We start from the raw sequence: 22,363 nt of genomic DNA on the forward strand, positions 1-22,363 counted from the left end.
AAGAGTGGCGAGAGTAGGCACACTTGTCTTGTTCCTGTTCTCAGAGGGATGGCTTTCAGTTTTTCCCTGTTGAGTATGTTGTTGGCTGTGGGTTTGTCATAAATGGCCTTTATTATGTTGAGGTACTTTCCTTCTATACCCCTTTTATTGAGAGTTTTTATCATAAATGGATGTTTGATGTTGTCAAATGCCTTCCCTGCATCTATTGAGATGATCATGTGGTTTTCATTGCTTGTTCTGTTAATGTGGTGTATCACATGGATTGATTTGTGGATGTTGAACCATTCCTGAATCCCTGGTATAAATCCCACTTGATCATGGTGTATGATCCCTTTAATGTATTGCTGTATTCGGTTTACCAATATTTTGTTGAAGATTTTTGCATCTATGTTCATCAGGGATATTGGCCTATAATTTTCCTTCTTTGTGTTGTCCTTTTCTGGCTTTGGGATCAGGGTGATGTTGGCCTTGTAGAATGAGTTAGGAAGTGTTCCATCTTCTTCAATTTTTCAGAATAGTTTGAGAAAGATAGATATTAAATCTTTTTTTAATGTTTGGTAGAATTCTCCAGGGAAGTCATCTGGTCCTGGACTTTAATTTTATTGGAGGTTTCTGATTACTGTTTCAATCTCTTTACTTGTGATTGGTCTATTCAGATTCTCTATTTCTTCTTGATTTAGTTTTTGGAGGTTGTAAGAGTCTAAGAATTTATTCATTTCTTCTAGATTGTCCAATTCGTTGGCATATAGTTTTTTGTTGTGTTTTTTTTTTTTTGTGAGGAAGATCAGCCCTGAGCTAACATCCATGCTAATCCTCCTCTTTTTGCTGAGGAAGACCGGCTCTGAGCTAACATCTATTGCCAATCCTCCTCCTTTTTTTTTCCACCAAAGCCCCAGTAGATAGTTGTATGTTATAGTTGCACATCCTTCTAGTTGCTGTACGTGGGACGCGGCCTCAGCATGGCAGGAGAAGCGGTGCGTCGGTGCATGCCCAGGATCCGAACCCGGGCCACCAGTAGTGGAGCACGCGCACTTACTGCTAAGCCATGGGGCTGGCCCTGGCATATAGTTTTTCACGGTATTCTCTTACAATCCTTTGTATTTCTGTGGTGTCTGTTGTAATTTCTCCTCTTTCATTTCTAGTTTTGTTTATTTGAGCCTTCTCTCTTTTTTTCTTAGTGAGTCTGGCTAAGGGTTTGTCAATTTTCTTTATCTGCTCAAAGAACCAACTCTTGCTTTCATTGATCCTTTCTACTGTTTTTTGTTTGTTTCTATTTCATTTTCTTCTGCTCTAATTTTTATTATTTCCCTCCTTCTGCTGACTTTGGGCTTTGTTTGTTCTTCTTTTTCTAGTTCTGTTAGGTGTAGTTGAACATTACTTATTTGAGATTTTTCTTGTTTGTTAAGGTGGGCCTGTATTGCTATGAATTTCCTCTTAGAACCACTTCTGCAGCATCCCATATGAGTTGGTATGATGTATTTTCATTTTCATTTGTCTCCAGATATTTTTTGATTTTTCCTTTAATTTCTTCATTGATCCATTTGTTGTTCAACTAGCATGTTGTTTAGTCTCCACATCTTTGTCACTTTGCCAGCTTTTTTCTTGTAGTTGATTTTTAGTTTCATAGCATTATGATTGGAAAAGATGCTTGAGATGATTTCAATCTTCTCAAAGTTATTGAGGCTTGCCTTGTTCCCCAACTTCTTTGAGAATGTTCCACGTGCACTTGAGAAGAATGTGGATTCTGCTGCTTTTGGATGGAGTGTTCTATATATCTATTAAGTCCATCGGGTCTAGTTTTTTTGCTTAATTCCACTATTTCCTCTTTGACTTTCTGTCTGGATGATCTATCCATTGATGTAAGTGGGGCGTTGAGGTCCCCTACTATTATTGTGTTGCTGCTAATTCTCCTTTTAGGTCTGTTAATAGTTGCTTTATGTACTTTGGTTCTCCTGTATTAGGTGCATATGTATTTATAAGTATTATGTCCTCTTGATCGAGTGTCCCTTTTATCATTATACACCGCCCCTCTTTGTCTCTCATTGCCTTTTTATCTTGAAGTCTACTTTGTCTGATATAAGTATGGCAACACCTGCCTTCTTTTGTTTGCCATTAGCTTGGAGTATCATCTTCCATCCCTTCACTCTGAGCCTGTGTTTGTCTTTGGAGCTGAGATGTGTTTCCTGGAGGCAGCATATTGTTGGATCTTGTTTTTGTTTTTTTTTTTCCCAAAAATTTCTCCACTGTTTGCATGTATTTCTTCCTGTAATGACATTTTACAGTCAATCTCTTGGGTTATAAAAACTACGTTTGAGTTTGTTTCTACTGCCTTAAATGTAGGGATTTTCTGGAGGAGAAAATCAAACCTACTCAGTTGTGAATGTTTTGGCTGAAGAAGGAGTCAGATGCTTTGGTAGCTCCAGGAGAGGAAGGGACGGGAATGAACGTGGTAGGGGTGAGGGGGGCTTTTTTTGTAGTGGTTCAGGCAGCAAAGCCTCTAATGGGATTGCCACTTCTCCAAGGCCCCTGCCCCCGCTCCTTTCCTCGCAGCCGCAGACTCTTAGGCCCCGGGGTCACTGAGATGCAGGGCTCTGGCCAGGGCGAGGCCTCTGCAGCGCTCTCTGTGATTGCGATGAGGCCCCTGCGGCGGTCCGTGGGCTCCCCCCAGGGCTGCTCTCTGCCTTCGCGCGGGGAGGGTTCAGCGTGGACCCGAGCGGGGCTCCGGGGCCCGCGCCGGGCGTGCTGGCTCGCCGGGTGCCCTGGAGGACGCCCCGGCGGCTCCGCGCGCCTGCGCCGCATCTGCGCGATGGGCGCCTTCTGCTCCCCGGCGGCCCGAGGGTGCTGCCGGTGGTGGCGTCGGGCAGCTTTAAGGGCTGCGGGTGCCGAGCGGGGACCCCCGGGCGCTGGGTGCCGCAGATTCCGGCCCCGCACATTGGCAACCGCTTGAAAGGGGCCGGGAGCTAGGAGGGTGTGAGGGCATCGCCTCCCGAGCAAGGGGCGGTGGACGCGGCCCGAAGGCCCGCGGTACCCAGGGCTCGGGTCGTAGAGACGCCCAAAGGCAGACGGCGGTCAGTCCCCCGAGCCTGGGACTCCAGGATGCATTTGACGCGGTTACCCGGACCCCAGGACCCTCCTTGAGAATACGTGCTCCCCTGGGCCCCAACACACTAACCTGGGGCCCAACCCTACAGGGCGTTAGGTCGAAACTATGTAAGGTAAAAGGTCAACTTCCCTCTCCCCTTGCGTTTGTTTTTTAAAGGGGATAAGATTTCAGTTTGAATATTTTGGAAATTGGTTTCAGAGCCTGATCGAGTATTAACAGGATAGTAGGTTAACCTTAGAACAAGAATTTTGAGGTACCAAAATCAACAGTAAATATTTCCATAAATGAAGAAAAGAGAGAACCACCTCAATTAAAATTGGGAACTAGAGGCAGACCCAGCTGTCACCATTATTACTTAATATTGTTTAGGAGATTCAACGAGAGAAAATGAGAAAATGAAATAACTGGTATGAACATCTGATAACGGGAAATAAAGCCATCTGTTTCTCCTATAACTGGACAACCAAAGAGACTCTGGTAAAAAACAAATTCTGGAGTAGGTGAATTTGGAAAGTTTGCTCAACTAACCTAACTAAACGTGCCAAAATCGATGGCTTTTGTCTACTCTAGCAACAAGAACCTTTATAAATAAATTTCGTAAGAAGGCTACACAATTGACATTTTAGACGAACTATATCTTTGTCTTAATGAAAGAGGAAATAAGGTCTGACCAAGTAGAAAAGCATAACAATGATGGGAAACTAAAATATAAATGTCAGTTCGCCTAAAATCAATCTCTTCCATTTAAAGCAATTCCAACAATCCCAAATAGTAATTTTTTTCTTTGGAGGAAAGGAGATTTAATAAAATAACGTTAAAATTTATCTGGAAGAATAAATGCCCAAGAGCAGCCAAGAAATAAACGAGAATATTGAGGTAAGACTTCACTTAGCGTGAGCATAATCTAGAGCCTCTGTAATCAAATTGGTGTGGTATTGGCATAAGCATGGGTAAATGGATTGAGGGACTGATTAATTAGAGGACCTAGAAATATACTGCAGCCTGTATGAATATAGAATATATAATTTAGGGGGTAGTTCATCGTAGTGGGAACAGCACATGTATTTAATAAATTGTGCTGGTACAGTGGCTAGCTATGTGAAAGAAAACAAACATGTATCATCCACCTTTGCTTAGGGAACATCTTTAGTTCCAGTTCCCTGGACCACAGTGTAGGAATGGCTGAGCCAGCGAGGTGGGACTCCACTGCCGTCCAGGTGGACTTGCTCAATGGCCTCCAGGCCTTCCACTGGTCACTGAGGTTGCAGCAATGACTGAAGCATGACCCCACCTTGCAGGGCCTCAGCTCCTGCAGGGGGAGAGAGGGACAGCACAATCAATCTCTGTCTATGACAGAGAAGGAGTGACAGAGTCACCTGGGGAGGGACATGTGACCTGGTTTTGAAGGGTCAGCAGACATCTTCACTACTGTGGCTGGGTTAGGGTGAGTTCATCTCAGAGGCTCCTGGGGCTGCTCGCCAGTGACCACCTGACTAGCACCTAGTGCCAGAGCAGACCTCCAGACAGGATGTTAGAGGCACTTGGGAAGGGCCCTATGGGAGCCAGCTGGTCATCCAGGGGCCTCGGCAGACAATGCAGGGGGCAGAGTTGACTCCCTGTCTGAGTACTGCCTGTGCAGCCTGCAGTTCTCTCCTCAATGAGAGCCAGAAAGTCCAGGAAAGAAGGGCCTGGTGGCCCTCCAGCCAGGCTTGCTGTCCCCTGAGGCCTGGCTTGGTCTATGCAGTAGCTACATGAGCCAGGTTCTGTAACCTGGCCAGGGAGGGATGCGTGTGTGTGGCCCCGGGCCTGCTCAGGTGAGGTGGGAAGGCCATCCCAGGAACTCCAGACCGGCCTGACAGTGGACTTGCGTTCCTCAGTGGCCAGAGTATCTTTGTGTGTTTCTTTGTGTTGTCCATTAAATGATAGACACAGGCTGAATCCACTTCAGCCCCACTTTCTCCAGGAAGGACACCCTAGTCTCTTCCTTTGGGCCACCCTACTCTGTAGCTCTCTGGCTGGTGTGGCCTGTGGTTGTTTGGGGTGTGTCAGTCTTATCTCCTCAGCTTGACCTTTGCTACCAGCCCTGGCTTCCAGGGTAGAGAAGGAGGAGACTAAGGACAAGTGAGGGCTGAGTTGGTGGTCTCCAGGGGATGGTCAGGAGTCAGGGACAGAGTCCAGGATGTTTGGGTGGAACTTGGGTGTGGGGAAGTGCAGTGAGGTGTGAGGAGTACCGCTGGTCATCAGGCCTGGGGGGGAGGGGAAGAAGGGGTCACACAGTGGCTGTCCTAAGAAACAGGTCTGTGTTGGTGCACAGAGGCAGGTGGGCTGGGTGTGTCCAAGAGGCAGGGCACTATCAGCTGAGGGGCCCCAGGGTGCCACAGTCCTGGCAAATGCAATAGAGTGCGCCCGTGACCCTCCCAGATGTGAGCAGATTTACTCCCCCGGGCTCACTGGAAATTGACATTCCGGGCCCTGGAAGAATGCTTTCCCGTGTCAGGGTCACGTTACCTGGGCCAGGCTTCCCAACAGTTCTCTCATCATGGCACACAGAAAACACGCTCATCTCTGCAATACATGCTAAAGTTAAACTGATGGGGCGTGTAGAGGGCCAGAGGGGACAGCCCGGGGTCTCCAGCCACTTTGGGCCGTGCCCGGTCCCAGGAGGGCTGAGGAACTTGACTTCTAAGTAGCCACTTGAGGAAGCTCAGGGCTGATGGTCCCGGCAGATAGTCTCCCTAGTCAGGCATGTGATGCCTGGCTAGGTTTCTCTCTGTACATGACGGTCACACCCCTGCACTGCCTGCCAAGGAGACCCCAGATCACCAGGAGGAGTGATGGGGCTCCCTGAGACTTTAACCACACTCTATCGCAGACAAGTCCAGGTTTGCTTAAGGATGGGCATGCATACAATTGAGTGTGTGAAGTCTTATTTTATTTTTGAGGGACAACATTATTTCTATTATCTCCAGTTTCTTTGAGAGCATCCCAGTGTCCCCCCAGTATCATACCTTCACCATTTGAATACACAGCAGAGAGGCTCCTGACCAGCCCCCAGGTAGGGGCAGAGCTCATCTAGAGAACAACAAAAATAAATGTCAAATTTTATCAAATGTCCTCTGATTATCCATGGAGATGCTCATATGATTTTTTTCCTTTAAACAGTCAATATGTCTGTTATATTAATCAGTTTCCTAATATTGTATCTTTCTATGCAATTCTGGTAGAAGCCATACTTAGTCATGGTATATTAATCTTCGATGTGCTGCTAGATTCAATTTGCATCCTTCTTTGCTCTTCGTAAGTGCCGTTAGGCCTTAGTTTTCTTGTCTTTTGCTGTCTGAGTCCTGCCCTAGGGAGAGTGCAAGAGGCCCTGATGTTTATAGGGAATCAGAAACGTAACTTACTGCTGAAATAAGGGGGCACAGACGTGGCTGCTGTCTCCTCCTGTCCATCCCTTGACCCCCATCCAGTGTAGTGACCGTTGTGCTTGATTTCCCAAAATTTACCCTCCCAACTCCCTTCTTGGTTCATCTAAACCAGTGCTGTCCAATAGAAGTTTCTGCAATGATGCAAATGTTCTATGATATGTGCTGTCCAATACAGTAGCCGCTAGCCACGTGTGGCTATTGAGCACTTGAAATGTGACTGGTGCAGCTCAGGGACTGAATTTTTAATTTTGTTTAATTTAAATTTTAATTTAAATAGTCATATGTAGTTAGAGGCTACTGTATTAGATAGCGCAGATCTAAACCAGTTGTGATAATAACGCCATTTTCCTTGCCAGCAATTGGTTTATGAGTGGGCATTCGACCCTATCTTAAGGGATGAATACTTGGGGCCTTCCTAAGAAGAGGAAATCCCTCTTCTTCTTTGGAGGTGTCACTTCTGGAAGTGACCCTTGCCTCATCTAGGCTAGGGTCACTGACCAGTAAGTGTGGCCGTTTTAGTCTGAGCCTAAGATGATGCCCAGTGAAGAGGAAGGCAGAGGGGGCCGGCCCCGTGGCTTAGCGGTTAAGTGTGCACGCTCCGCTACTGGCGGCCTGGGTTCGGATCCTGGGCGCGCACCAATGCACTGCTTCTCCAGCCACGCTGAGGCCGCGTCCCACATACAGCAACTAGAAGGACGTGCAACTATGACATACAACTATCTATTGGGGCTTTGGGGGAAAAAAGGAGGAGGATTGGCAATAGATGTTAGCTCAGAGCCAGTCTTCCTCAGCAAAAAGAGGAGGATTGGCATGGATGTTAGCTCAGGGCTGATCTTCCTCACAAAAAAAAAAGAGGAAGGCAGAGCAAAGGGCACCGCAGAGAAGCAGGGCTGGGGCCCAGTGGGCTGAGACTCAGCCTCCAGTTCTGGTTGTCTGCTCCCATGTAACAAGCTACCCCAAAGCGTAGAGGCTGCAACCAATAACCACTTTGTTAGATCTCACAATGTTGTGGGTCAGGAATTGGGGCAGGGCTTTGCTGGGCAGTTCTGTGCGCAATGCATGAACTGAGATCCAAGGCGGCTCCCTTCATGTGCTTGGCACTGGCCGGGGGGCTGGAAGTCTGGGATCCACTGGGCCTGTTGACTAAAGCAGATGCCTGTGGCTTTTCTCATCATCAGACTCCTTGCATGGCACCTGGGGCTCCCCACACAGAGCATTCCAAGAGACAGGAAGTGGAAGCTTTCAGTCTCTTAAGGCCTGAGCCCAGAATGTGATATGACATGACATCTGCTGTAGTCTACTGGCTAAAGCAGTCACAAAGCCTGCCCAGACTCAAGGGTCTCACCTTTCAATGGGTAGAGTGTCGGGAAATTTGAGGCCATCTTTTTTTTTTTTTATTTTCCCCTCAAAGCCCCAGTAGATAGTTGTATGTCATAGCTGCACGTCCTTCTAGTTGCTGTATGTGGGACACGGCCTCAGCATGGCCGGAGAAGCAGTGTGTCGGTGCGTGCCCGGGATCCGAACCCGGGCTGCCAGTAGCGGAGCATGCGCACGCACTTAACTGCTAAGCCACCGGGCCGGCCCTGAGGCCACCTTTAATACACAGTACCAGTGATGCTCACTGTGGAAACCACTTTGAGTCAGGGCAGCCAAAACCATGAGAACCACCCTCTCAAGCTGCATATGTCTTAGCTCCATAATGCCCACTCTTGCCTTCTGGGCTGTGGAAGGTTCTGGGCAGTATGCTCCAACTCCTTAACACTGGGTCCCCCAGCCACTCCCCTCCTGATCTACCATCCCCTCTTCTGCAGTCTCAGGTCCTCCTCTGCTGCTTCCCAACACCTCCCCGCGGGAACCAGGGCTTAGAGGACCTGAGCGGGTGTGGGCCAGGCACCCAGCTCTGATGGAGGGGTGGCTTTTTCTCCTACAGCTGCTGAGAAAATGCTCACGCTAGACCTAGTTCATGTACCTTCCTGGATTTGCTCAGTCACTGTTGTCTGCCTGATGTTACAGGTGACCCTTCCGTGTGGAGGGCCACCTGGCACTACCACATCCTTCAGGCACAGGGAAGGTTTGGATCTTCATTGGATGGAGTTTGCTGAGCTGGGCACAGCCTTGTGGTACAGGCCATGTCTGCCTAGTGCCCCACCCACCCAGCCACCTGACCCTGTGGCACCCCCCCCCCGGGTCCCACCACCCCTGCTCATGCTGCATGACTCTTTCTTCCATCCTGGAGCTTGTCCCTATCGAGACGCAAGCAGCTGCAGACCCACTTCATGCCTATGCATGCTTATGGGCTTGCTGGGCCAGCCTACAGAGCTGCAGGCTGCAGGACGGCAGGTGGGGGTACCACTGGCTTCTGCCAAATGGCTGGCTTACCAATCCGTGCCAAAGATGTGCCACCATGGCCTTGGGGTTCAGCTCCTCTGGTGCCTGCTGGGCCCTGGAGTGCACCACACACAAGTGCCGGGGTGGAGACGCCCCTGGCATGGCCACCCAGTAAACACAGCAACCGGCAGGTGGAAGTGTGTGGGTCAGTTTTTCTCCCTTCCTCTTCTGAGGCAGACTTCTTGGCACCTGAAGACATCTTACGTGGCTGAGCAATCACCATGCTTATTACAGTGCTGTGGCCAGCTCAGTCATGCCCTCCCATATGCCTTCCCTCTGTCATTGCCTGCCTCACTCCTGCTTCCCTGGGATTCGCTCCTTCAGACAGTGTTAGCATCTAAGCTTTGCCTCAGACTTTATTTTCCAGGGAATCCAGGCTAAGACAAAGCTCATTCTCACACTTTGTTTTACAAAAATCTCCCTGTGACATCAGCTCTGCTCAATGCACAGTCACCTAGCACCTCCTCCTGTTTGCTGGGCACCGGGAGAGACCTCGGGATGTAGTGGCGAACACAGCAGGTGCAGTCCTTGACCCCAGAGCCCTCAGGGGTGGGGGAGGCACCAAGGGAGATAAGGGGGACAAATATCCCACTACATAGAAAGCAGGAAAGGCAAATTCTAGACACTCAGGCCTTTACATTGATTGCTGGTCAATTCTAAAACCTGTGAGCATGTAGAAAGGGAGCAGTGGCTAGATTCACTAGAAATTCTGCATGCCAGATCGTCTCTTTCCTAAAAGTCTACTAGAATGGATGGGCAGGGGTGCTGGCTGGCTGAGTTCTCGGGTCACAGCAGTCATCTGAGAGACATTGGCCAAAGCCCTTCTAGCAATTTGTGGGTCAGCTCAACCACACAGGCTGGAAGACAAGACACTTCGGTGGACTTGAGAAAGAATGGCAAATCTGGAATGTTAAACCTTTGGTGGGGAAGGGACTCTCCCTAGCCCCAGAGAGGGTGTGGCAGAAGCTGGGAGTCTACCTGTAATGACATCTGACCTTCCTTCCCACTCTGGGATTCAGTGTCCCACTGAGCACCAGGTGTCTTTTGGAGAATTTAATTCCAATTACTTGCTCAATGCAGCAAGCGTTTTTGGTGCTCTGCCTGGGTGCTGTGGCCACCATTCACCACTCCTGTGCACCCAGGCAGTTCTGAGGCTGGCGTCTAGGAGTTTCCCATCCCTTGGGCTCTGGAGTGAGCTGGAAATGCTTGGGTGTCTGTGGACCTCCGGGGAAGCCCGTAGCCAAGAACTGCTGGTGAAGGAAAGCTCAGCTCGCTTGCCTAGAGGCTGATCAACTCCCAGGGGTAGTTTATACCCCAGAGTTCCCAGCAGGATCAGGCAGAGGCTGGGACTTTGCCTGAAATGGCACCTTTGGCTGACTTTCCCTTCCCTCCTCTGCCTACCCCACTCCCAGGTCTGGCTGAGCCCTTCCCACCCTGATATTTCAAGGTTTCTTGAATTTGAAGTCCCAGGAATTCCAAATCAAAAGCAACAAGAGCATCATCTGGGTGAGCCCTCACGAGCTGGCCGAGAATGCCCCTGCTCATGGGCTCTACACACACGGGCAGGGGGCAGGACCTAGTGGCTGGCAGGGCAGGGGATGGCCTAAACTCACCCAGGTCAGCCCCACCCAAACACAGCCCTGGAGCATGGTCTGGTCAGGAGCCAGCTCTGAGCAGAGGGTGGCTGAGGCCAAGACCAGGGCAGAGGGGGAGGCAGAAGGGTGGGGAGAGGCTGTCCCTCGATGAGACCTGCTCCTGCTGCTGTGGCCCTCCGTGAGGCACATGCACACTCAGGTGAGCCCCTCCACCTTTCTCAAGCTGCCTGAGGCCTGGCTCTGAGGGCAGCTTCATCTCTCTTGATGCCAGTTTCCTCTTCAAAGCCCAGCCCTGCAGACTTCTGTCTTTGTGTATTCAGCAGGTGCTGGACCCAGGAGGGGCTCAGAAGTGCCCAAGGCCCCACCCAGGCCCCCTGGGGTCTAGCCTCTCCAACGGCACTAACCAGAGGCAGGGGCAGCAAAACCTGTGATGGAGAGAAAGACAGCTCCGCTCTCTTCCATGAGGTTGGAAACAGAACACTCAGGAGTGCCGAGGCCTGGATTCCTCCTCACAGGGAGGCATCACTTCTGTGCAACAAGTCTAAAGATCAGAAAGCTGAACACAAGGAATCTCCAGGTCAGGGCTGGGCTGCTGGGGAGAGGAGTCTGAAGCTCTGACTGTGCTTTTCAATTAGACCTGTGATTTGAGGAGGGGGTCGAAGGGCGAGTGTGCTTAAAAAACTTCTAGGTTTTTAAGCTTAAGGTTCTGTAAAATCAAATAAGGTTTTCATTTTAAGCCCCCAATTTAAGGCAGTTTGTTCTAATTTGGGCTTTTTGATTCAGCGCAGTCCAGGGTGTGGCTGCATGCAGGGTGGCTGTGCTGTGTGGAAGGACTGGGCTGTGGAGGGGGAGGCCAACCCTCAGAGCAGGGGTCCACAGCCCTGACCAGGCCCACACCCCAGAATCCTGCTTCAGGCAGTTTGGGAAAATAAGCCTCAAGAAGGACCAAATTGATGCACAAGATGTTTATGGAGAGACTTCCAAGGCATGGATTCAATAGACAATGAAAACTTCCTCATGGACATTCTCTCTCCCTGTAAGCTAGAAAATAAATAATAAAAACCCAGCCTACTCATTAATTAATTAACCATTTTTAGAAGAGAGAGCAGAGTGCAGATATTCTAAGAAAGACTGGCAGTGCCTCGGCCCAGCACCCCTTGGCCTTCTGTCCACTCCTGCCCCCACCCGTCCTCTGAGCTTATAGAGAAGGGGGAGAACGTACAACACACAGCCTCAGATGGTACCCCGGAGCAAAAACCAAACTGGGGACTTCTGGATAAAGACGGCAGATGGAACACAAGAATTGATTTTGCTCTCTCTCCAAAACTTCCACTAAAATCACAGTAAATGGATTTTACTGACATAAACCCTCAAAGATAAGGAGAATGACAGAGGAAGCAACAACAAAAATCTGGAACATAGAAGCAGGTGTATGAGTGGAAACTGACTCAGAAGCCCCAGGAAACCCAAGTCCTAAACTAGCAATGGGAACAACGCTGAACATCCACAGGCCTGCAGGATCCATCAGAGGCTTTGCCATGAGCAACACCAGGAACCTCAGAAGAGGTGAAGGGAGGGGAGGCCGACAACGGGATTGCAGAGCACCGTTGAGAGCCCTCGGCGTCCCCCGCCCCCTGCACAGCTGTCTCCCCTCACAGTAGACTGGAGGGTCTTCTCTGAAGTGAGTAAATCAGGGGGCCTCTGCACTGGGGGTACTGAGCCAAAACAGGAGTCTAAGTGGATGCTGGTATATCTCCCTCCCCCACCAGCCCTCTTCTCCACCTTGCTCCTCTCTGGGAAAACTGAAATCCGGGGTCCCCCAACAAGTAGCAGAGCCACATATCCTTGGGGGACTCACCCAGCCTCCAGCTCCATGGGCGGAAGAACACCAGCTCACTCCCCACAAATGCTGGGGCTGGCTGGGGGTGGGGGCAAGGGCCAGTTTGGGCTCCTCTGAGGTGGCCTTAGAGGGTCTTCAAGCAGCTCTATGACATTATTTCTAGAATGTGGGGACCCTTAAGCCTCTTGACTTCTGCTTTGAGGCCTTAACCAACAGCAGGAAAAGTTTCTTTCCACATCCTTCTAAACAATATCCAGCAGCATAAGCCTTTTATTTATAAATATGGAGATAGATAGCAGAACTCCTAAAGGGTTGAAACCAGTTGCTTCCAGGAAGTGGGACTAGGGAGAAGGAGAGATGGGACAGAGGACTATTTTTCGTGTAAGCTTTTCAGTGCAATTTCATTTTTAAAGGATGCACTGGTATCAATTAAATCACATAAATAAAACTACAAAACCAATCTGGGAATTCCTCGCCCTGACCTGTCCTCGGGGACTTGTGGGGAAGGGGGCTCTCTCTCTTCAATCCCATCTGCCGTCACTCACCCCTGCCCACTGCTGCCGACGCAGAGTCCTGGAGTGGTGACGTGTGGCAGGGGTGTGGGAGCAGCTGCTTTTCACACTGGTGTGAAGTCAGAGGCTTCCTGGTCCTCGGTTGGTCCTCGGGGAGAAGCTGTGAAAGTTTTGCTCTCAGAATATGGTTCCGAGAAGCTTTTAGATGATCAGGGAAATGCCGAGACTCCTGGTAGAGACCATAGCCTCTTGGAGTGAAAAGAGCAGAGGGGCAGGCCTGGCTGGGGGTCCGCGCTAAGGGGCATGAGCCTGGGCCTCCCTTCCCTTTGTGTCACATGGTGGGGGAGTGGGGACCCCTGAGGCACTGAAAGTCAGCCCCGCACCTGTCTCCCACCTCTTGGTCCGTCCCCCCTCCCAGAAGGCCCAGCAGCTTCCCGGGCCTGGCCTGCAGCCAAGGCCGCTCCTGCCTCTCCAGTGAGGCACTGCCCCTAGCCCAGCCCACCTGCTCAGACTCTGTCTCGGGGGCAGCTGCCACACACGGGGGTCCCCTGGTCTCTGGGCGGCCCAGTCCTCCCGTAGACTCTCCACCCTCACAGTGTTGGTCAGCTCTGCTGGCTGCAAGGAATCACAGTTTATCTGAGGAAAGGGGAAGGCAGGACTTGCGGCCAGATGCTGGGGCTCAGGGGTCAGGACGAACAGTGGGGCCTCGAGGCCGGGAAGTTCTTGTCAGAATCTGGCTGGCTCGGCTGGCTCAGGGGACCTAGGCAAAGCTGAACAACCAGGCCCGGCACAGACAGGCATCTTCCAGTGGAATGGGCTGTTCTTACAACGCCCAGGCAGCCCTTGAGGGGGCCTGGGAAGGCCACCTCCAGCCCCCACCATCAGGGCTCCCGTCTCCTGGTCCCTGAACACTCCCTGCTTCACCTTCTGCTCTACAGTTCCTAAGCTTGTCTGTGCAGGGGCCTCTGGAGTCCTGCACAGCCTCTGGAGCCCTTTTCAGGAGTGTTTTCAATCCACGAAATAAAATACACAGGATTACAAAGGAAGCCAATTACAGTGAAATCTCACTAAAATATTAGACAATGAATTTGTGGTGGAGTAACCTGCGTGCTTCTTAACAAATCAACAACAAGATCAGTTGGTGGGTCTCAGCAGGGCCGTCGTTTTGAAGTAGTGATGAGCAAAACCAATATTGCGCCTTGATCTGCAACAACTCTGCTGACGTATAAAAGTAGCAGTGATTTCCACTGGTTCATAATGAAGGGAAACGCTAAATTTCAGCTAGAGGTTAGTGCGAACAACAGGATCATTTTTTTTTCCCACCTGAGTTCATGGATGCCCTAAATTCTACCCACAGACCCCGGGCTAAGAACCCTGCCTCCTCTGCCTGGCCCCCATACCTCATAGCTTCTGCTCATCACAGCCCTTGCCACCAGGCTCCTCTCCTGTGCCCCTCTGCCCCTCAGCACCGGGTACCTGGATCCCCCATCACTACCCCTTTTCCCCACTTTTCAGGGACTCAGACCGGCCTGGGTGGTGCCTGAATCCAGACCTGGCCCCGAGCAGCTGCAGGTCGGAGAGGGTGGGAGACTTTGCTCCTACACACAGCCTGCAAAGCAGCAGCAACGTGTAGAGCAGACGTTAGAGCCTGGAGCCAAGGGGACCTGGAGTGAGTGGGAGGGGTGGGGCGGGGCTCACCTGTGAGTCCAGGTGTGTGCATGGAAGGCACTGGCATAAAGATGCAGGTCAATGCTTAAAACTTTGTGTTAGGCGGTATTTTAAAAAATCCCAGTGCCTAGGCCACACCCCAGGCCAACTAAATCAGAGTCTCTGGGGGTGGGCTCCAGGGGCCGTAACTTGTTAAACTCCCAAGTGACTCCAACATGCCTTGGGGGCTCGATGTGAAGGCACAGGGCTGAGTAGTGGGCAGGCAGAGAGAGGAGTGAGGCCCCAGAGGGCTCGCAGAGGTACATCTGTGTGCTGACCCGGAGCTCAGCCCGAAGCTTGCACTGGCCCAAGTGGGGAAGGGAAGACAGGAGAGGGGACTGGGGTCCCCTGAAGCTTTCTGCTGAGTTTAAGAACCCTAATGTTGAGGATGCCAGCCATCACCAGTCCTTGACTTTGGCTGCCTGAAACTGCTAGCAGTGCCTGGAGTTAGCTGGTCTTCCAAGAGGAGAGAATGAGCACCTTTCCTACCAACCCACTGCCCTGCCAGTAACCAGCCCCACATCCCCTGAAAGAGGGGGAGCTGGGGCCTCTGGACACCGTGCGGCTGGCCATGTTTGGCCGAGAGCTCCTGTTCACGGCAGCTCATTTGCCCTCTCTGGGAAAAGGGCTGTGGCCCCCACACCTGCCTTACCTCCCACTGCTGCTCTGCCCCCTCCCAGAGGGCTTAGAGAGGGGCTCATTCTGCCACAAAGCGGGCAGTGACAAGAGCTGCCTGGGCCCCAGAAAGAGAGGGAGAGCCCTGTTACCCACCCCAAGCCCTCAGCAACCAGGTGAAAAAGAAGGGGGCGGACGTTGCTGAAGCCCGCTGTATTCCAGGTGTGGTGGGGGGTGATTCATGACTCTTGTCAAATTAGAGCATTGCACCCAAGGTGGCTGCCATTGCTATCTCCATTTTATAGATAAGGAAGGGGGCTGGCAGGGCAAGAGTCGCCCAAGGTCACACGGCTGCCCACAGCAGTGCAGGCCTGGCTGACCCCAGTGTCCTGGAGGGACGGTGCAGGCATTTGTGCCACAAACATTGCAGCCCCAGGCGAAGCCAGGACGTGGCCTCTCCTGCTTCAGCAGCTTCTGCAAGCCTGGGGCCCCATGCTGGGGGAGGCCTGCTAGAGTGCTCTACACACTGTCTCATGAAGGAAGCAAGTTTTAGGACTGTCATTCTCTGGGTGAGAAAACTGAGTCTCAGAGATGCGAGGTGCCTGGTCACTTCCCAGGTCCTTGCATCAGCTGGGGCGCAGCTGGAATGCCAGACCTGCTGGGCCGATGTGAGAGGGAATTTACAGTGTTTACAGCTTTGGGATTCTGCCTGCAAAGCTGACATGTTTACAGTCTCATCAAAAGGCAAAGTCAATTCAAATGCAGGGTTTTCATTCAGAAATCTTCCAGTGCCACTCATGCAACGCTCAGATAAACCAGGGCTGGTGGGGCGGTCACTGAGACCAGACCCCGGGACACATATTCGACGCCAATGGCTCTTCACTAAGAACGTCTCTGGGTTTCATGGAGATCTCCATCCTGCCCCATTTGTCTTCTGTACTGGCCCTCTCTGAGCCCTCAAAGATTGCTCTGGCCTGTCATAAATCAAAGTGGGCTCCTTCCTTTCTTCCTCTCTCCCTCAGACAAGGCCCCACTTAGTAGGGAACAGCTCAGGAACTTGGTTAAGATCAGCTGAAACATTTCGAGGCAGAAAATTGCTTCTCCTGCTGTTCTAGCATGTCACCAAAAGGTCAAAAAACAGTACATAATCCCTAGAGTAGATGGAGCCTCTCTCTGTGTGCCCAGAGCACTCTGTGTCCAACTAGGAAATGTCAAAGAATCTAAGGAATGAATTTCGTGTTTTATTTTATTGAGATATAATCAACATATAACGTTATGTTAGTTTCAAGTGTAGAACATAATGAGTCAATATTTGTATATATTGTGAAATGATCGCAATAAATCGAGTTAACATCATTCACTACACATAGTTACAGAATTTGTTTTTTAAGATCTACTCTCTTAGCAACTTTAAATATGCAATACAGTATTGTTAACTATAGTCACTATGCTGTCCATTACATGCCCAGGACTTATTTATATTGTATCTGGAAGTTTGTACCTTTTGACCCCCTTCACACATTTTGCCCACCCTGAATTTCATTTTTTAAATCCACTTGCAAGTTCTTGCTTTCAACGGGCTGCTGGATGTGCCCAAGGCGTGTGAAATACAGGACCGCCCACTCGATGGGTTTTTCACACCCACATATGCCTCTAGGGTGTGTAGTTAAGATTGTTCTTTTGGCCTTACTCATGTTCTCCTTAACTTTCTGTTTTCTAATTCCTCTCTTTCACCTGTTAACTGGCTCAGACTCCCTCAACAGAAGCCTCCAACTAAGGGGAGGAAGAAGCCACTTTCTAGGGGCTGATTGTGTTGCGCCCCTCCTGATTACACAGCAAGCTTGCCCAGGGCAGCCACTGTGACTGATGCCAGCCCAGGGCGGGGCACACTGCTATAGTTGTTGGATGAATGCGTGGCAGCTGGAGGCGTGACACCCCCCCAGACTAGACTCACTGAGACAATGCACACAGACCAGGCAGGACTGGCATAGGGGACAGCTCTGAGTGCCCCAGGTCAGGACCCCAGGCCAGGAATGTGGGCACCAGGAGGTGCCAAGCCCAGGAGTCACAACGGGTGCTCCTGACGGGACAGGAAAGGGTCCCACAGTGCTGTGTAGACTCTGCTCCATGGCTCTCCCCCTGCCTGCCCCGCTTTGGCCAGCGTAGGCTGCACAGGAGGGAGCTCAGTGGGCGCACCCAGGAGTGGAGACTAAGGGTAGGAGGATCCAGAGAGAGGTGGGCCACAAGGACCAAAAGGACCCTCAGATGCCTCTCGAGACATTAGTAGGACCACTGGACCAGCTGGCTGGCTCCTGAAGGGCAGGTGTGTACTGGTGGGGGGGCATGGATGGCACCTCGAGGCCCAGGTAAACGGGTAGAGCTATGCCTGCTGCTCTATGGCATGGGAAGGAGGGCCCTATCTTGACAGGATTTGCCTGGAACCCAGCAGGTTCCAGGTGAGCTGCTGGCCAGGTGCCTGCAAGAATATGCTCGTTGAGACATTTAATCTTCCCCTGGCAACAGCTCCTGGGAGTTTCCCAGGAGTCTCTGGGTAACCAGATAACCCTTGCCAGCCCTGGATGAGGAAACTGATCCCCAACAGCAGACAGGATGGAATGGCATTACAGTGCTGCCTGTGAGGCCAGGCCACAGGGCAGGAAGACCTGCCTCCCTAGACCCTAGGCGCCCTGGCCAGAGGTACAGAAACGCGGGGCCCGGGGCATCCTGTCATCCTGGCTTTCCTATCAGCCTTTCTTACAAGGGCCTTTGGGAGTTCTCTACAAAAGACAGGAATTCTGGAGTTCAGAAGACCTGTAAGTAAAGTCGGCCCCGGGGCCCTATGGACAGAGTCCGTGACGCTGGTTGATTCAGTTCCCCAACAAGTGCAGGTTGCGTGTCTGCCGAGGGCCCACTGCTGAGTTGTTTCTTACTCCTGCCTGATCGAACATAAAACATCATACCCCTGCCTCCCTGGCCCCCAGCTGCGCGGATGCCCAGGCCCTCCATGCCGCCCCAGGGCGGCTCTCAGGCCTCTCCCTTCCTATGCCCCTGGTACTCCCCAGTGGATAAGGGCCTGGAAAGCTTTTCCCACTTCTAGCCATGCCAGCGAGGTGTGAAGAGCAGGCAGCGAGTTGGGTGGGGGCAGCGGGGGAAGGAGTGTGATTGCCCGTAGACTTCCAGGCCAGGCTGAGCAGAAGGGTGGCTCGGGCTGGCCCAGGGGAACCACAGAGGCTGGCCAGGCAGAGATCTGACGCTGCTGCCCACCCAAGGCTTGGGCCATCTCTCCATGAGCAGCCCCCGGGGTGGGGTGAGAATATCCAGGAGCAAAACACCCACAGGTGAACTGGGAGGGCTGACTTGCTGGCTGGTCGGTGGGGGGGGTCCCACACTGTCTACTGGCTACAGGGGTGGGTGGGGGTGGGAGGGAGGGACGGCACGTGTGTGTTCCACCACCCTTCCCTGCTCTGCTCTCTGTCCCAAGGAACCACATCTCTCCAGCCCCCCACGTCTGGCTGCCAGGTAGGTTTGGCCGTTGGGAGGCATCTGCAGAAGACAGGAGACCCAAGAGGAGAGCAGTGGGAATTCATGCCCCACACTCTTCTCACTGTGGCTCCTCTGCCAGCTGCCACGTCCCCACCAAGGCTCCAGCTCCCACCGCTGAGCACCCTCTCTCTGCGGCACCCTGCTGGACAGCCCCAGCCCTGGAATCCTGGCACCTCCCTTCCTCCTGCTGTCTTTCCAGCCTTGGGTGTGCGGTGCATCCTGCTATTGCTAATCTCTGGGGTGCCTCAGTGTCCCCTCATACCGGCTTCCACCACCTGTTCCCAGACCTGAGTCCTCTGAAGATCTGGACCGGCACCTCCGCCATTACAGTGTGGGTGCTCACCTGCTTCAGTGGGTCTGGAGCGTTTCTAACAAGCTCAGGTGACACTGACGTGGTCAGTCCTTGGACCGCACTTTGAGAAGCAAAGACCAGGGACATTTTTATTTTCCTGAAACAATGTGCCAGGCACTCTGCTAGGTCACAAAAGTGAAACAAATAGACCTGTTTGTGACCAAGGGAGGGAGATAGACACAATCATATGACACAACCACACTTCACCATAAATGACCCCATTCGTGAGTGCTCCAAAGGATGGACAGGAGGCTGTGAACAGTCAGGGCCTCAGGATGGCTTCCTTGACACCTTGATGAGGTGGTGTTTGAGCTGAGATCCAGAGAAGGGGTAGGGGAAGATTTCAGGAGTAGTGCATGAACAAGGCTGGTTCACAGAGGTGCTGTGTGTATTCTGTGGTCCGAGAGGAGGCCAGCCTGTAGTGAGGACGCCCAAGGGAGTGGGCCCAGAAGCTCGGGTCGCCAGGCACAGAGCTGGCTCCTCCTCCCCCAGCAAGAGGGTCTGCACCTGAGCTCTACTCCCCATGTGTTCAGGCCCCCCTTTCTCTGGTGGCCTGAATCCAGCTTCCAGGGCGGTCTCCAGGTGCTGGCAGCTGGCGCTCTCAGACACCTCCTGCCTGGCTGGCAGCCACCCCCAGACTGCCTGGCGCCGGAGCTTGGCTTCTCATTCCTGAAAACACGGCTGTTCTGGAGCACACATTAAAAAGGGGCGGTAGCAGAGGGCAGGTCCCTGCCCTGGCACACAGCCCCCTGGTGTGACAGCCTGGCCCACACACACAGACACGGAGTGGGGACAGCATGCCTCTTCTTGCTCACCCTTGGTGGTTTAGGACAAAACCCACTTCTTACTCCCAAATGCTGGGTGACGTTGTAGTATTTTCCTTCACCCCCTCGCCACATTAAGGCTTTGTCTATGTCTTAAGAACAATGGAAGCCATCGAAGGGGTAAGTGTGGGGTTATCTGAGTGAACCAAACACCTTTAGGGCTGCAGCATGAAGAGTAGGCTGCAAGGAGAGGGGCAAAAGAAATGGGAAAGACCATGGAGAGAGGAGCTGTGTGTGGGTATGTCAGCCCTGTTATCAGCTCAGGGGTCCCTGGGCCACAGAAGAACCAGGAGCCAGCAGCTGGCACTGAGCACTGAGTTCAGCCTGCTGTCAGCAACTGGCACTGAGAGAGGAAGTGATACCAGGCCCATCTCTGAGTGAGTGGGCACTAGCCAGGGTGGGAGCTGTGAGGACTTTGAGGACCCTTCCCCATTGGTCCCTGTGCTGAGATTCGGGATGGGGCAGGGCCCATGGGACTGTCGATGGGGAAGCCAGGATGGGCATCGAGAGGCTGGGCCCCACTCTGGGCCAAGCTTGGAGAGAGATGCAAAGGACAGAGTGGGGAGTAGAAGTGGGGGTCAGGCGCAGGACGCAGCTGGGTACCTGGGAAGACAGGAGCCGCCTGGTCTGAGGAGAGCGACGGAAGGCCAGGGGCACCCCCACCTCAGACCCATGGCTTATAGCCAGGACAGCTTGGGCAGTGGTGGCCATAGAGGACAGTTAAACACTCCATCCTTGGAGGCTGAGGCTGCCTGCACAGCCCTCCTGGCTCAGCCTGGACAGCAGGCTCTGGGCAGGTGTCGGGTACAGAAGGGGGGAGCGCCAGGGTCACGGTGGGCCCTCCCCAGAGGGACCGCAGCACAGGAAGAGGTAGTGGGGATTTGGGTCCTGAGGAAATCTCAGCATCACCCCTGAGGGAGTGTGTGTGTCAGCCATGGAGAAAAGACACAGTAAAGCGGACCGTGAGCTTCGGAAGGCCCCAGGCACAGGGGGTTCAAGTCCTTGGCCTTTAGGCGTTGCTTTGAGTCCTTTGGTGCCCTGGGTTTGTGGTCCCTCCTCATCTGTCCACCTGACAAACACTTCTCCCAGGGACCGCCGGTGCCAGCTACTTCACCTGCATTCTCCCAATTATCAGATTGGAAAGTGGGGTAGGATATGGAATGGGACTTGGCGTTAGCTAAGCATTGCTCCCAGCTGAGACCAGCAGTTAAAGCCCCATATTCAAAAACCAGCAGTTGGCAAGTCCACGTTGGACTTCGTTGAGAAAGCGAAGCCAGTCCTTCAGCCTCACCCACCACCCAAGGTGAGCCTCCCTGAGCCAAAGACCTGACGTGGAAGGCCCCGGGAGGAAGTGCATCTGAGCCACGGGTTGGCGCCTGTTGGGAAGTGCAGCTTCTCTCTCTGAGTGTGGGTGCTCACACCCCCCAGCCCAAATCTGGGGCTCTAGGAGAACTGTTTGTGAAGACTGGGGGACGCCTGGAAGAGGAGATGGCATCTCTGTCCACTCCAGGGCTCCACAAATCTCAGCACTGTGCCTCGAGACTGGCTGCCAAGTAGGGAAGCCTGGCAGCCCTTCCTGGGAGCTGAGCAGACCCCCTGCAAAGCACTCACAGCTCCCGTGCTTTCCAGGTCTGGGCGTCAGTGCTTCCGCTCTCCTGCAGCCTCCAAGAGGGGCGAGGTGCAGGCCCAGGGGTCCCCTCCACCTCCGACATTCATTCATCTCTGGCCAGAATGCAGGCCTGGCTGAGCTCCCAGATCTCTACCAGCATTGTGTTTTGGGGTTTTTTTAATCTTTATACTTCAGTAAAAAAGTTTGTTATCAAAAAAACGCAGACAAAAATGCTCTGTGATCTGATCTCGCCCTGAGTGTGTGCTATCCCGACTCGTCCTCTCAGCTTACTCCTCTGTGAAATGAGTGACCAGCCCTGGTTCTGTGCAGGGTGGTTGTGGCGATGTGAGGGGCTCATGTGGGCTGGACATGAGGGTAGGAGGCCCTGTGGAAAGGGTGAGGCTGGCCTCCACAGGGACCCTGCCCACTGGACAGCCCTGGGGGATCTTGCGGGCAGCAGAGGCTGTTCTCGATGAGCTCAGGGAAGAAAGAAAGCCTGGTCAGTGAGGAGGACAAAGCCTCCTCCCCGATATCCACGGACCTGTGCCCAGCAATCTCTCCTGAAATACACACACACACACACATTCACATTGACACACTCTCATACGCACAAGCACATACACACACACTGACACATGCGTGCTGCCATCATCAGACCTTCTGTGGACAGACGCCCAGGGACCTGTGTCTGAGGGAGCCAGCAGCACCGAGCAACTGGGCATGTGCACTCCCAGCTCCGCTACTTAAAGGTGGGGACAGACCCCGTGGCTGTGAGTTGCCATAGCTGTGACACTCGCTCCTTTGTGCTTCACTGGATACAGAGCAGCCACCAGCCCCAAGAGCAGCT

This window comes from Diceros bicornis, chromosome 6 (genome assembly GCF_020826845.1).
Source record: "Diceros bicornis minor isolate mBicDic1 chromosome 6, mDicBic1.mat.cur, whole genome shotgun sequence".
Classification (NCBI taxonomy): Eukaryota; Metazoa; Chordata; class Mammalia; order Perissodactyla; family Rhinocerotidae; genus Diceros; species Diceros bicornis.